This window comes from Xiphophorus couchianus, chromosome 9 (genome assembly GCF_001444195.1).
Source record: "Xiphophorus couchianus chromosome 9, X_couchianus-1.0, whole genome shotgun sequence".
NCBI lineage: Eukaryota > Metazoa > Chordata > Actinopteri > Cyprinodontiformes > Poeciliidae > Xiphophorus > Xiphophorus couchianus.
This window is the reverse complement of record NC_040236.1, coordinates 4,806,720-4,819,269: the sequence shown is the minus strand read 5'-3', so window position 1 is coordinate 4,819,269 and position 12,550 is coordinate 4,806,720. Positions and strand designations below refer to the sequence as shown.

General features: G+C 37.9%; 1 protein-coding gene across 2 annotated transcripts in view; it reads left to right on the top strand.

The window, feature by feature from the left end:
* The first annotated feature begins 3,707 nt into the window (after nucleotides 1-3,707).
* arid3a (AT-rich interactive domain 3A) overlaps nucleotides 3,708-12,550 on the top strand; it is a 73,820-nt gene continuing 64,977 nt past the window's right edge. The window contains exon 1 of one of the 2 annotated variants that reach the window (XM_028028030.1): nucleotides 3,708-4,051. The gene's annotated coding sequence lies outside the window, so the exon portion shown is untranslated. The remainder of the gene's footprint in view (nucleotides 4,052-12,550) is intronic. The other variant, XM_028028031.1, reaches the window with a different exon arrangement.

Sequence of the window (12,550 nt, the reverse complement as noted above, 5' to 3'; positions counted from 1 at the left end):
TGCCACTGTCTTGCTATCTTGCACTAAAATACTAGAATTGAGTTTAATTAAGGGGGGAATAAAACAAAACCTTTTGCATTTGCAACCTTTCTTTGTTCGTCTCGGATCCAGACACATTCGGGTTCCCTGTATTTATTCTAACAAGAGAGAAAATCAAGTTGGTGGTCACATCAGTCCAGCAGTTTCTGCCCCACAGTTACAAACGGCAACAGAAAATGGCGGACGGCGGCCTGTCAGTTACTGGTTGCTGCGGCAAACGCCAACCTTCAAAAGCAGCGCAACTTGTTATATACCAGGAGAAATCACTTTTTGACTAAACCAAATGCATCTGAAGAAAGACTAAACACATTTTAGCAAACTTAACATCTATAATATTGTTCAAATTCATTCAATATGAATTAAACACCTATATTCAATCCATTTTCAGTAAAAAGCTTAATTTATAAAACAAAACAAAAAATCACAAACATCACTGCTTGCAATTTCCCTCCTATTTCTGAGTCGTCTTTGTCTGTGTCAAATACCGGCAGAAATTGACAGCAGTCGATCAATATCAAACAATCTTCTGCTTAGTGTTAATGATAGATCGATCTCGCTCTGACTCATCCATTCAGAGCGCCGCTTCTGAAACCAAAAGGTCAGATAAAGCGAGAGCTTAGGTGAGTTCCCCACAACGCCCTCGTAGTCGCAAAATGACAGATGTGAAGATCTGTGAATTAGAACAAAACCCTGAACGACCGAGATGAACTAAACGAATCTGACCGGTGAAATATCAAATGCATTTAAACTGTGTATTGTTTTGCAAATGAACTTTACACAAATGGTAAAAAAAAAACAAAAAACTGTGCACATCCAAGCTAAAAAATTATATATAAATGCACCATAACTAACTTGAAATTGCAAATATTAAACCTTCGCCTTGAAGGAGATTCCTAACTTTACTTTAAAACTGCAGCTTTTTGGTTCTTTTTATTTTTTTTGTAAAGAAAGTGAATGAAATCGGATTTATTTTCTATTCAAAATTAAATCAAAAGAGTTTCTGGGTGACAATATGTAGGAAAAAATGTAAATTACTTAACAGCTGAGTCTGTAATATAACAGATAAGAAATGATCAGATATTTCATGTGGGAATTTTGTGCCACCAACCAAAACTTTTGTCTCTCAAATGACAGCAGAATATTTGTCTTCATGCTAATTATTTTTAACTTTGCGTCCGTTTATTTCTGAATCCTTGATGAGCTAGAAATACTTTTTGGGAAGTGAGTTTTGAACTGCTTTAAAGTTCTCACATGTTTATGCTGAAACCCTGTTTCTGCTTCTTCTATTCTATATTTATCTGCAGTCATGATGGCCATTAATGTCATATTTATCACACAATTTTAAGGATTTATGACTCTTTTTTTCCAGGATGGGATAGTGGCACAAATACAACAACGGTGACTTTTAAAGACAAGAATTGATTTCAAATTCATTCATTCATTCAAATAAAGACTCAGTTTACATATCCCCCAATGGCAACAAGTTAAAATTTTAACTCTGGTCAGTTATTTTGACCACTCTTTCTTGGCAGAATCGGTTGAGTCCTTTATTAAAATAGTTGGTTTCTGGGGCAGATTCAGCTTTTAAGAATTATCGATTTTCAACCACATTGCAGTCATTGATTAGGAAGGCAATCAGGAAGCCTAATATGTGTCCACATCTCTGATGCTACCTGGGAAGCGGCAGAGAATCGACACACAGACGTAAGGAAATTGGCTGAGATGTTCAGAAAACCACCATGCCTGTCGTAAAATGGAAGACCTGTCCCCAGTCAGAACTTATTTTAAACGCCCAATGAAGAAGACGATGCCTGCTCCATAGTCAACACCTTCTTTCACAACCAAAGTTCGAAGATACCAAAACAGATAAACACATTTTGAAGAAAAGTTTAACCGTTCGTTTATCAGTTTGGCCGCGATGGCAAGAATTATGTTTGGAGGAGTCAGAACAGGCTTTGAAAACCAAAGAACATCGTGCCAAGTGCCAATCTGCCAATCATAGTGGCGGCACTATGATTGGTCTTTCTTCCTTGCAAAATTTAAGATACCAAAACAGATAAATACAGGAAGAAAAACCTGACCATTGGGGGACATAAGAAGTTTATCTGTTTGGCCACAGTGACCAGATTTATATTTGGGAAACGCATAGAAGGCTTTGAAACTGACATTGCACCAACTGCCAATTATAGTGATGGCAGCATCTTGCACAACTAAAAATGTGAGATAAGCAAACAGCTTGACCATTTGGTGAGATAGGAAGTTTATCTGTTTGACCACAATGACAAGAATCACATGTGAAAATGTACAAAATTACATGTGAAAAGGTTTTGGAAACTCCTTGCTGAGGGGTTGTTTTGCACAAATTGGAATACAAAAATTCTTCATCTAAAACACAAATCAATTATGAATTGACCTTCTAAAAATCACAACCTTAATTCTATACATAGAATTAAGGTTCTATATTCTATATATAGAATTAAGGTTGTGATTTTTAGTCATTTGAAATTTCCAGCTGCTTGTGTTGTCAAAATTAATGCCTCTAAGTGATATGTTTAATGTCAGAAGAGATGGATTGAGAGATTTAGACAGAATGACAGGAATTATGTTTAGAGGAGTAAAAGTGAAACTTTGAAACCTAAGGACATCATACCAGCTGTAAAGCACGGTGATGGCAGCATTGTGCTGTGGCACCTTTTTGTTGTGAGTTTTACCTGTACATTGTGTGACACATGTATCATATTGTGTCATGATATCTGCGATAACATTGTTAGTGGTCGATATTAGTCTTTTTTTATATTTGTTTTGGTCAGATAAATAAAACCAGGCAGATGTTAACAATAAAAATGTTATTTAATCGTTTTGCTTTTGTTTCTGGTCGTTTGTTTTCCAAAGTTTTCAAGATGGCAGAGAAATATACGACATGGTTTTATCGGTTATTAGCCAAAACAGCAATATTAAAATTGGATATTGCTTTCGGCCCAAATTTTCATGTGGGTGCATCCCTTATAATTAATGAAAATTAATTAAAAAAATTAATTAATAAAAACATGAAATGGAATGAAAAATTAATAAAAAATATATGTTTTGTGCTTAAAAACTAGTCAATTTTTCCACCCAGTTGTGGTTTCTGAAATATCTCTGCTTTTTTAAGTTGTTAAATAAAAACAAACATGTCATTTATTTTCAATTTCATACATAATAGAAACGCACTTAAATAGAATTGGGTTTGTTATGAAAACCTCAAATTTATTTGACATGCATGCATTTATTAAGTGTAAAATTATGACCACAAATGTTCCTCTCTTTGGTTTGCAGCATTATAATAAAGCCACCAAAGAGCATGCAACTTATATTATATATATATATATATATATATATATATATATATATATATATATATATATATCTTATGACATTTTTTTAGTTTCATTTTGATTTAAGCATTGACATGCATGTGTGAAATCCAGCAGGTAAGACGTACAGTGTGTTTGTGCATCATACAGCTCCAGCTCTCTCCGGGCCCGTTTCACGGTTCACACCCTCGCTTTTACCGTCATACTACGCTGCAGGGGGTGGGGGTACACCGGGGGGGGGCGGCCCCTGCTGATTCAGAGGTTAGGAATTTGCATCTGATTGCTGTTTGTCAACCAATGATGTGACTGTGCAGGCTGGGAGAGTGTCTCCACGCCTCTCTCTCATGCTCTGTCTCAGTCAGAGCCAGACTCCGAAACTCTGAAAACACGATTCAGAGCCGAATGCGTGGATATCATGCAGCCAGTCACATGAAACCACTTGATTTCTAGCCGATACACACACACACACACACACACACACACACACACACACACGAACCACCTCTCATTTTACACCGAGTTTGGTGCCTTCTTTTTTTATTTTTTATTGTCCACTTCCTCTGATCTGAAGAGGAGACCACGAATCAAGACAGACGGGGGAAAACTGGAATGTTTCTTCCGCTTCCAAACAGTGAGAAAATCGAACGGAAGCCGATGTGGTAAGGTTGCATTTGTATTCCTTCTGCTTTATTTATTCCCGTGCAGACTGTGTTATGGTTACATCTTCTAATTTATTCTCTTTTTTCAACTTATCTACTTTGTTTGAGTAATCAATTAAAGAGCGCCATTATTTTTCTTGTTTAATAAAATCGATGCATTATCAAATGACTGATCAATAACCTATAGCGAATGCGGCGGATGGATTTGAGTGCTATGAGTCATCGAACGTATAGACGTTAACCTACGCTGAGTGGACGGGCACTATTTTTTTTTTATCATAAATTTTCAAAAAAGTATATGATGTATGATTATTATATACAAAGTTTTGATGTATTTGCTTATATTGAAATTATAGGCAACAACAAAAAAAAAATTATTGATACTATTTAGGCTGATGTTTTGAAGTTCTGTTTTCAACTCCGGACGGTAACTAATGTTGGAAAACTGACCGTTTTGTTTGCCACCTAATTTAGTGAATATTACGTGATTGTTTACAATATCAGGCTGTCTTTTTCACAGCAGTTCAACAACAAATAAACAAGTATGCATTTCTGACCAACAGTAGACACCAAAGCTGCTTATTAGAGTTATTCTATTTGAATTATTCACTATAATTTTTGTTTTCCTGATGGGGTGACGCATCCGCTCCAGAAGGAAGGTTCAATTTCTGAACGCCATTAAACATCCGCTTCAGGATTGCAGACCATAAGCACGTTCAACTGCCCTTTCACTGACATAAAGAAGTCAGTGTATGACTGCACCCACCACCATGCATATAAATAGAGTCATGCCTACCTAAAATCTCATACTGAGGGTCACATTTGAAGTATGGAGGTGGGCCAACAAGTGTTTGCCATAATAAACAAACAAATCTGAAAGAGTATCAAAATAACTTTTACATAGTTCCAAAAGCATGTGTGTGTGTGTGTTTAAAAAGCAAGATTTAAACAACAGCATAGTCAGTTGTTTAAATGGCATTAAAAAATGAATGAAAGAAAATGGCCACTACTGACTCCCTGAGATCAATACGCCTGTTATTAATGGGGGAACCGGCGATTTAAATAGAGAACAAAGAAACTCTCAGCTTAATGTTATTTACCATATTCATTATATTATGATTTGGGAGTTGCTTGACTGCTGGTTCAGTTCCCCACAGTTGTGGTTATAATAGGCCCTGGAATAATTTCCACCTTCACTTCTTTATACCCACCTTTGGTACCTACACCTAGCCCTTTTATTTTGGTTCTAATTCCCAGTTATTTTTACTTATTTATGGTATAAATCCTAAGGGATCTCCTGCAAGTGCATACTTTTCAATGGAGTCACAAAACCACATTTTCTAACATATTCAGGGAGTAGTTTGCACAAAATTCCTTTAAATTGTTGGTTGTCAAAGCGAGTGCTTAACATAACTCTTGATGGGTGTGGCTAGACATATGGTTGCTGTGAAACTCTGAACTATCGAAGCATTAAGTGGCAAAGGGGTGAAACTATTTTAGATTATCTGTCAGAGCAATTTGTCATCAACATTTGATCTGTCTTCGGATTTATATAACTGGTGTTATAACTTTCCAAACCCAACTAAGTGGTTGAAACAGTAAATACTGTTAGCAGTTCAGACCATGTATACTGTTAGTGGATGGTTTGACTAGGATGCACCTCTGAAACCCGGTGAGAGGCCAGCTATAAAAGTGAAATATACCATGATAGAAATGATATTACATTCCAGGTGTTAGATGTTGCAAGCTTTTTCATCTGGCTATAAAAGCCAGCATGTATGACTGCACCCATCGCCGTATATGTAAACATAGCCGGCCCTGGCTATCGAGTAAATATCATACTGAGGGTCATTGCTAGAAACTAAGAGTGCCTTTAAAGGATGAAGGCTAAAGATAGCTTATGTTTGGGGTAACAGTTGATGGAGTGATACAGGCAAGATAAATGAGAGTTCAGATAAAAATGAAAGTCAAATTGCAAATTTCTAAAAGTTTTGGTTGTAACAACCACTAAACTGTTTAAATTGTCAGCAGTACATTTGTATTGCTGAGAAATCAAAACATTTGGGAATGACAGACTCTTCCCTCTGAGCCACAACAGTGTAGTAGTGGAAATATCCGCTGTGTATAATAACTGAGTATTCCCCTGTGTGGCGTCAGCCAACATAAACTAGGTCAGCAGACTTCTCATTCCCAAAAAAAAATAAAAATAAGTTCAAGAGGTCCTTCTACTGTATTTTTTTTCTTCTTCTTTTCACTGGAGAATTGGCTCGGTTACACAAAGCTGTCAAACCTCACAGCCACATCCAAACCTGGCTGGCGTTCTGGCATTTGGTTTGTGGCCAGTGTTAAAGTTTCTCACCAAGAGGCTGGGGGTGGGAGAGTGCAGCCACAGGAAGCAGGTTTTGTTTTAAAGGCATGTTTAGTTCTTTGTCTTAATGACCTTCAGCATTCAGCACATTCAGAAAGGAATTACAGCTGCTTTCAGTGGAGATTTTCTGGTTTGGTCTAAAGAATGACATCAACTGGTTTTACCTCAGTCCTGTTAAAAAGTTTGGTCAAATAATAGCCCTATTTGAGAATTTCATATTACTGAAGTTCTTCATTAACTGCGTTACTGTGACATCACTAGTAAAAAGTTATAAAAAAGGTTCCTTGAGTAGAAATATTGCCACGGACTGGAGGTAAGTGTGGAAGTTTAAAACAAGAAAAGGGATGAAGAAAGAGACGTTTTATTTCTTATTTTGCAACAGAAGTAGTCTTCCAGTCTGTGGCTTGTTGTTGGTAGATAAAAGAAAGTGTCAGCTGCTGAATTGCAGAACGTGGAACAGTCTCGGGAGAGATTTCTTTGCCCTTATCACACCCGCCACCCCACTGTGGGCCAATCACCTTAGCAAAAAAATGCCTGGCTAATCTCTTTGGTCCAATCTGGCATATGGTATCCTTCCTCTGACCGGTACTGCCCCTTCGCACCAGTGTTTCCAGTGGAGAGAAATGCTGCTGCAGCAAGCAGGTGGGGGTGGGGTATCCAGGGGCATTTCCGTTGTGATTGGCCCTGTGTGGATTAGAAACGTATGAGAGGTGATCAGGTTCAGCTATTAAAAGGCCTCCTTTCGCTATTGTATGCACGGCTTGTTACTAAACTTAAAGACCTGTATGCTACTCTTTATTTGAACAACTTTTGCCTAGGTTGTAGTTTTATGGAGACTTTTCTTCCTTTCAACTCAAAGTGTTGAAATAGGAGCAGACCTTGACCTGATGAATAAACCAGGCCTTGTGACTGCACACATTGCAGGATTTTGGAGGTTAATAATAATCAAAAGCGCTGTGGGGTGTAGAGTGTTGGAGTCTGAAAGAAATCTCACATTTTCATCACTGTTATAGTTTACAATGTCAGTACTGGCTGGAAAGATGTCTTACTCCAGGAAGAAAAGGTTAAACAATATTTAATAGGAAATATATGCAAATTAAGGAGTCTTCAGAAAATGTTAGTGGTATATGACAACCCCTCCAAAACGGTTAAAAGGTGGTTGGGATCAGTTTAACGAATGAGCACCTTCAGAAGGAAAAAGTCTAGGTTTTAAAAATAATTTTATGCCTAGACGAAGACAAGAACCAGCCAATTTTAAATTATTATAAAAATGCATTTATTGATGTCCATTGCAGAGGGAAGATTTTAAAAAGTTATGGTATCAAAACTACTAATGGGTTCTATGCTGAAAGTGTCTTTATTTTCCCCAATCTGTTCTACAGGAGACCAACATCTATTCGTGGTGGTTCAGTATTTACGGATTCAGCTGTTTGATGACTGATTTGAGGAATGCATCTCCAAATTATTAGCAGAAAATCTGCCTATTTGCAGATTATTTTCACAGAACGAAACACAAAGATTCAAAAGAAAAGGCAGAAATACCTACATTAAGAGCGAAGAGAAGGAAGACCGTAGATATTAGATTCTGTTGTAGTGCTAATACGGTTTCCACTGTACGTTTTAATCCACACCAAGTTATATTTGGTGTTTAAACTATTAGAATAGGTAGTTTTAAGTGTTTTAGAGGGAGTCTCAAGTATTTGGAGATTTTAGCTACTGCACTTCGCTAATTAATGCTTATAATATACATCCAACGCTTTATAGCTGTATGTCTAGTTAATGTTTTCTCTGAGTAACACTGCTCTGTCCCTCCCCCACTTGTTGCTTAGCACAACTACTTCGCTGTGTAAAGGCTACAGTGCTTTTGGTCTCATTCCTGTAAAAGGCTAATTCAGCTGCTTGGAAAAACAGATTACTCTTATAAAATTTAATTTGTTTTAAAACTGCTGTTGGCGTGTTACGAGCGACGTGTTTATTAAGCAGCTGGTGGAAGCTTGGCTACCAAAGCAGATAGTCTGACTAATAAAAAAGCTTATTTCACTGTGATACTCGACAAAAAAACATAGTATTCTGTTCGATGTGTTCCTGGAAACTATATGGTAAACTAAATTTAGTGAGTGGTTGTTTTGTATTTTTGTTTAAGTCATTGTATGAAAACATAATGTAAAGCTTTTGGAAACCATGATAATTGTGATGAACAATCAGTAACTTTAGCAGCAGTAGAAACTTTGTGTAAATAGCGTGATAACATGAAACTAGGCATGGGCCCATAAGTTATGTCCATGGCATAATAAAACCACAGGTGTGCTGTAACAGTATTAACACAAAGATTTCAAAGTAAATTATGCACCTCGGACTATTTTTTTGTTGTTGTTGTTTTTCCAACCAGCTCATAGTTTAGCAACTGGTGTTTTTAAAACTTTATCAAGCGTTTTGTGTTTTCTTTTAATCCATGGTATTATTTTATTGGTCAGGAAAAAAAAGAGGAAGAGGAATAGATTTTGCAAATAAGATAAAAGACTTACTTTACTGAGCAGTGTTGACTTTCTTGTGTGTTGTCACAGGAAAAAACATTCATACATCACTAATTACCTTAACCGTTGCAGCCCAGAATGTGATCTTCATTTGGTGCTGTTTCTTTTCTGGGCTTTTTTTAGTTACTCTGTGACACATGAGGTGCTGCTTGACCACATCTGTTTTCTTACATCTTTGGTTTATGGTGATTCGTCCTCTCATTTTTCTTGTCGATATTGTGTTGTTGTCTCTTTTGGCCAAGTCTTTTCTTGGAAGATGTCAAATCTAATTCCTTTTCTCAGAGAGATATTGTGTAATAGTCCTGCCTATCAAAACAAGTCAAAGCTCTTCCTGGTGTCTTAAGTATGTGTTGATGTTTGTTAAATTCAGGTCTCTGTTTGCACAATAAAACGTTGTTTTATGGGGTGAAATCCACCCGGCTTCCTGTCACAGCAGACGCAGGCTGAAACGTTTGGAAGCAAAAAGTGTAGCATGCAAATAGAGCGCTGAGTTTGCCTCCGGGCACCACGGCTGAGTGAGCTGCAGTCAGTGGCAGTTTGCCACTAAACTGGTTAGTGGCTATGAATTAATGGCAGGTAAACATGCAGAGACAAGATAGGCAGGTCTGTTTGTTTTCTTATGATCAAACTACAGAATAATCCTTTACGGGGTTATAGAGGTTGTTTTCTTTTAGGTTGTCACTGTTTAAGTTGCTTTCCAAAGCCTCTGGGTGTGGTAGGATTACAATATTTCAATACCAACCCACCTGCAGATATCAGCTTGCATTGTGCTGCATTCAATGTGTGCATTCTTTTAGCACCCAAGCTGTCCTGCTAATAGAGAAAGTCAAGGCCAAGCGGTTTGGCTGCCTTTCAGTTGTTCTTGTGCCAAAACCTACTTCTTTACTGTATGACACATACTGCTGGATTTCTGCTATTCATTCAGAAATAAGCGCGAGGAAACCTTAAGCTGTTTTGTTCGAGGGGGAATCCCATCAAGGCTGACTGTGACGCAGGTGGGAGGAAGGTTGCAGAAGTTTCGGGATGCCCTGCAGTTCCTGAACCAGACTACCACGGTGTGGGCTTTCCATACGCGGTCGGCGGTTGCCCCTGGGTGCAGCGGCAGTCTGCCCGGATACCAGCACACAGCTGCAGCATGCTGACATGTCCGTCAAACGTGGAACATTTGTGTCTCATATTTGTGCCAGGAGGCAGTGACAGCCGTCCTCCGGTAGTCAAAGCTAATTTAATCAGATCCATTTCCCCCGTCAGCAGATAAAGATTTTTTTTATAGATGTGCCTGCACATAAAACTTTAACCCGCATTTTGCCCTTCAGTGGCAACCTTTATCCAGGATGTCTCCAAGTATGACACGTACAGCTCTTTTATTTACGATTTCCACTCGTTCATCTTATCTGTAAAGACAAAAACAACATGATTGTTGAAGATCACAATGCAATGACGCAATTGCAAAGCCGTATAAACTAACAAGTTGATCCAGTTTTTATGGCATTCAGCCAAATGTTCAAACCCCCTACTCCACCTCTCCCTCACGGGATGAATCATCTTCATACCGACAGTCTGGAGTGTCAGCAGCAGCGCATCGGACGCTGCAAGACGCAACATGCAAGTCCTGCGTCCAGAGTCGTCGTTTTTCACCACAAATTAACTTTTATTACTGAAATTCACCTTAAAATCTCACACCACCACATTAAGCATAGATGCAGCATTGAATAGCGCAATTAAGTAGTTAGAGTTTTATCAAAAAACAAACTTTTATAACTCTGCATTGTCTCTCTGAGACTATTTTCAACTAATATAATTATAGTTACATAATTATATAAATTAACCCCCACAAAGACAAATAAACTTCAATTTTGTACAAAACACTCCACACTGGAACTGGAAGATACTTTAAAGATACAAAATAAAACACAAAAGCCAAATTAAAAAAATTAATTACTTAATTAAATGAAAACTGCACACAACCAAACTCTTAATAAAATGGATTACAAGGTTTCTGTAAACATAATTACTCTTCAAAAAATATTAATCATCAGAAAACCAATAATCAGGCTCATTTTAATTTATCCATCCATCCATCCATCTTCTGTTCACCCTTGTCCCTATTGGTGTCAGGAGGGTTGCTGGTGCCTATCTCCAGCTACGTTCCAGGCGAGAGGCGGGGTACACCCTGGACAGGTCGCCAGTCTGTCGCAGGGCAACACAGAGACATACAGGACAAACAACCATTCACACACACACTCACACCATTTTAATTTAACATGTAATTAATTTATTAATATCCATATTACGATATGGTCATTATTTACATTAAGATCATGATTTATTTTTAGAAAGGTTTCTTGTTTAAACAGGAAATAAGAATTGAACAGGGAATGTACTTAATGTTCAAAACGAATGCAATCAGGTTTCAATAATTTGGTTATTTATGATTTTCTTGATTCTTTTCTGTCTTTCAATTTTGAAATTGAGATTGAAAAACAGACAGATATTATTATTTTTGCTTTCTTCTTGCTTTTAAATTTCTCAAATACATCTAAATATCGTAGAAAGACAACCTCATTAAATGCAACAAGTACTTTACAAATTATCTTTTTCTTTTAAATAGAACCTGTGTGACAACATGAAGTAGGCTGAAGGGGTGTGGGGGGAGCAAAAATCTAATCTGAATCAGGTAATCACAAACCCGAAACCGCTGTGAACTGTAAGGTATGACGCTGGATTACGTGGTGATAAGCTACAAAGAGGAGACGGTTTCAGAAGCAGCAAGAGTTCATGTGAGCAGACGCACCACATGATTTGCAGAATCCGTCTGATCTGAGAAATATGTTGCTCAGCAATGTCTGATCAGACACCAACATGTTGAGGACGATGATCTGCTTGTATTTAAAGCAATGCATGGATTTGAACAGCCAGAATGAGGATCGCAACATGAGCTCAGCTTGTCTTATACTTGATTGCTGTGAGTTGTAAACCCCTGGGGTTCCCTAATCACAGAATATGCTGTGTAAGGACACACAGCGCCTGATCACAGCGGATCAACTTATATGATGTAGATCCGCAACGGGAGGCTCGTGGATGAATGTTTGTTGTGGGTTAAAGTCACTGACATCTGTCAGTCTGGTAACCCCTACAGGGACATTTCCAGGGCAAACATCTGTGAGAATTACTACACAAATTGGAAATGCAAGAAAAAGTGGTAAAATTACAGTTTGATATGGTTATGGGATGGTCTGCGGTTGCTTTGCTGCTTCAGGTTGTGGACGACTTGCTAGAAGAGATGGAAAGCCAACCAACTCGAGCACACTTGAGTTATGCAGCGAAGCACAGCTCCATGTACACCCAACATGTGACCTAGTCAAAGTCAGAACTTAAATGTAGGGATGCACCAATACAGATATCTGAGATTTAGTAGCGGCTGATTCTGATCCGATACAGGAAAACGTCTTAAATCTCACCGAATTACTAATTTATTAGGTAACTCTACGCCACAGTTCAATACACCAATGGCTTCATAAGCTTGGTAAAACATGTAAAACCAAATGTAGAGGGGTTTTTTGTCAATGTTGGAACTGATACAGATATTAATATTGG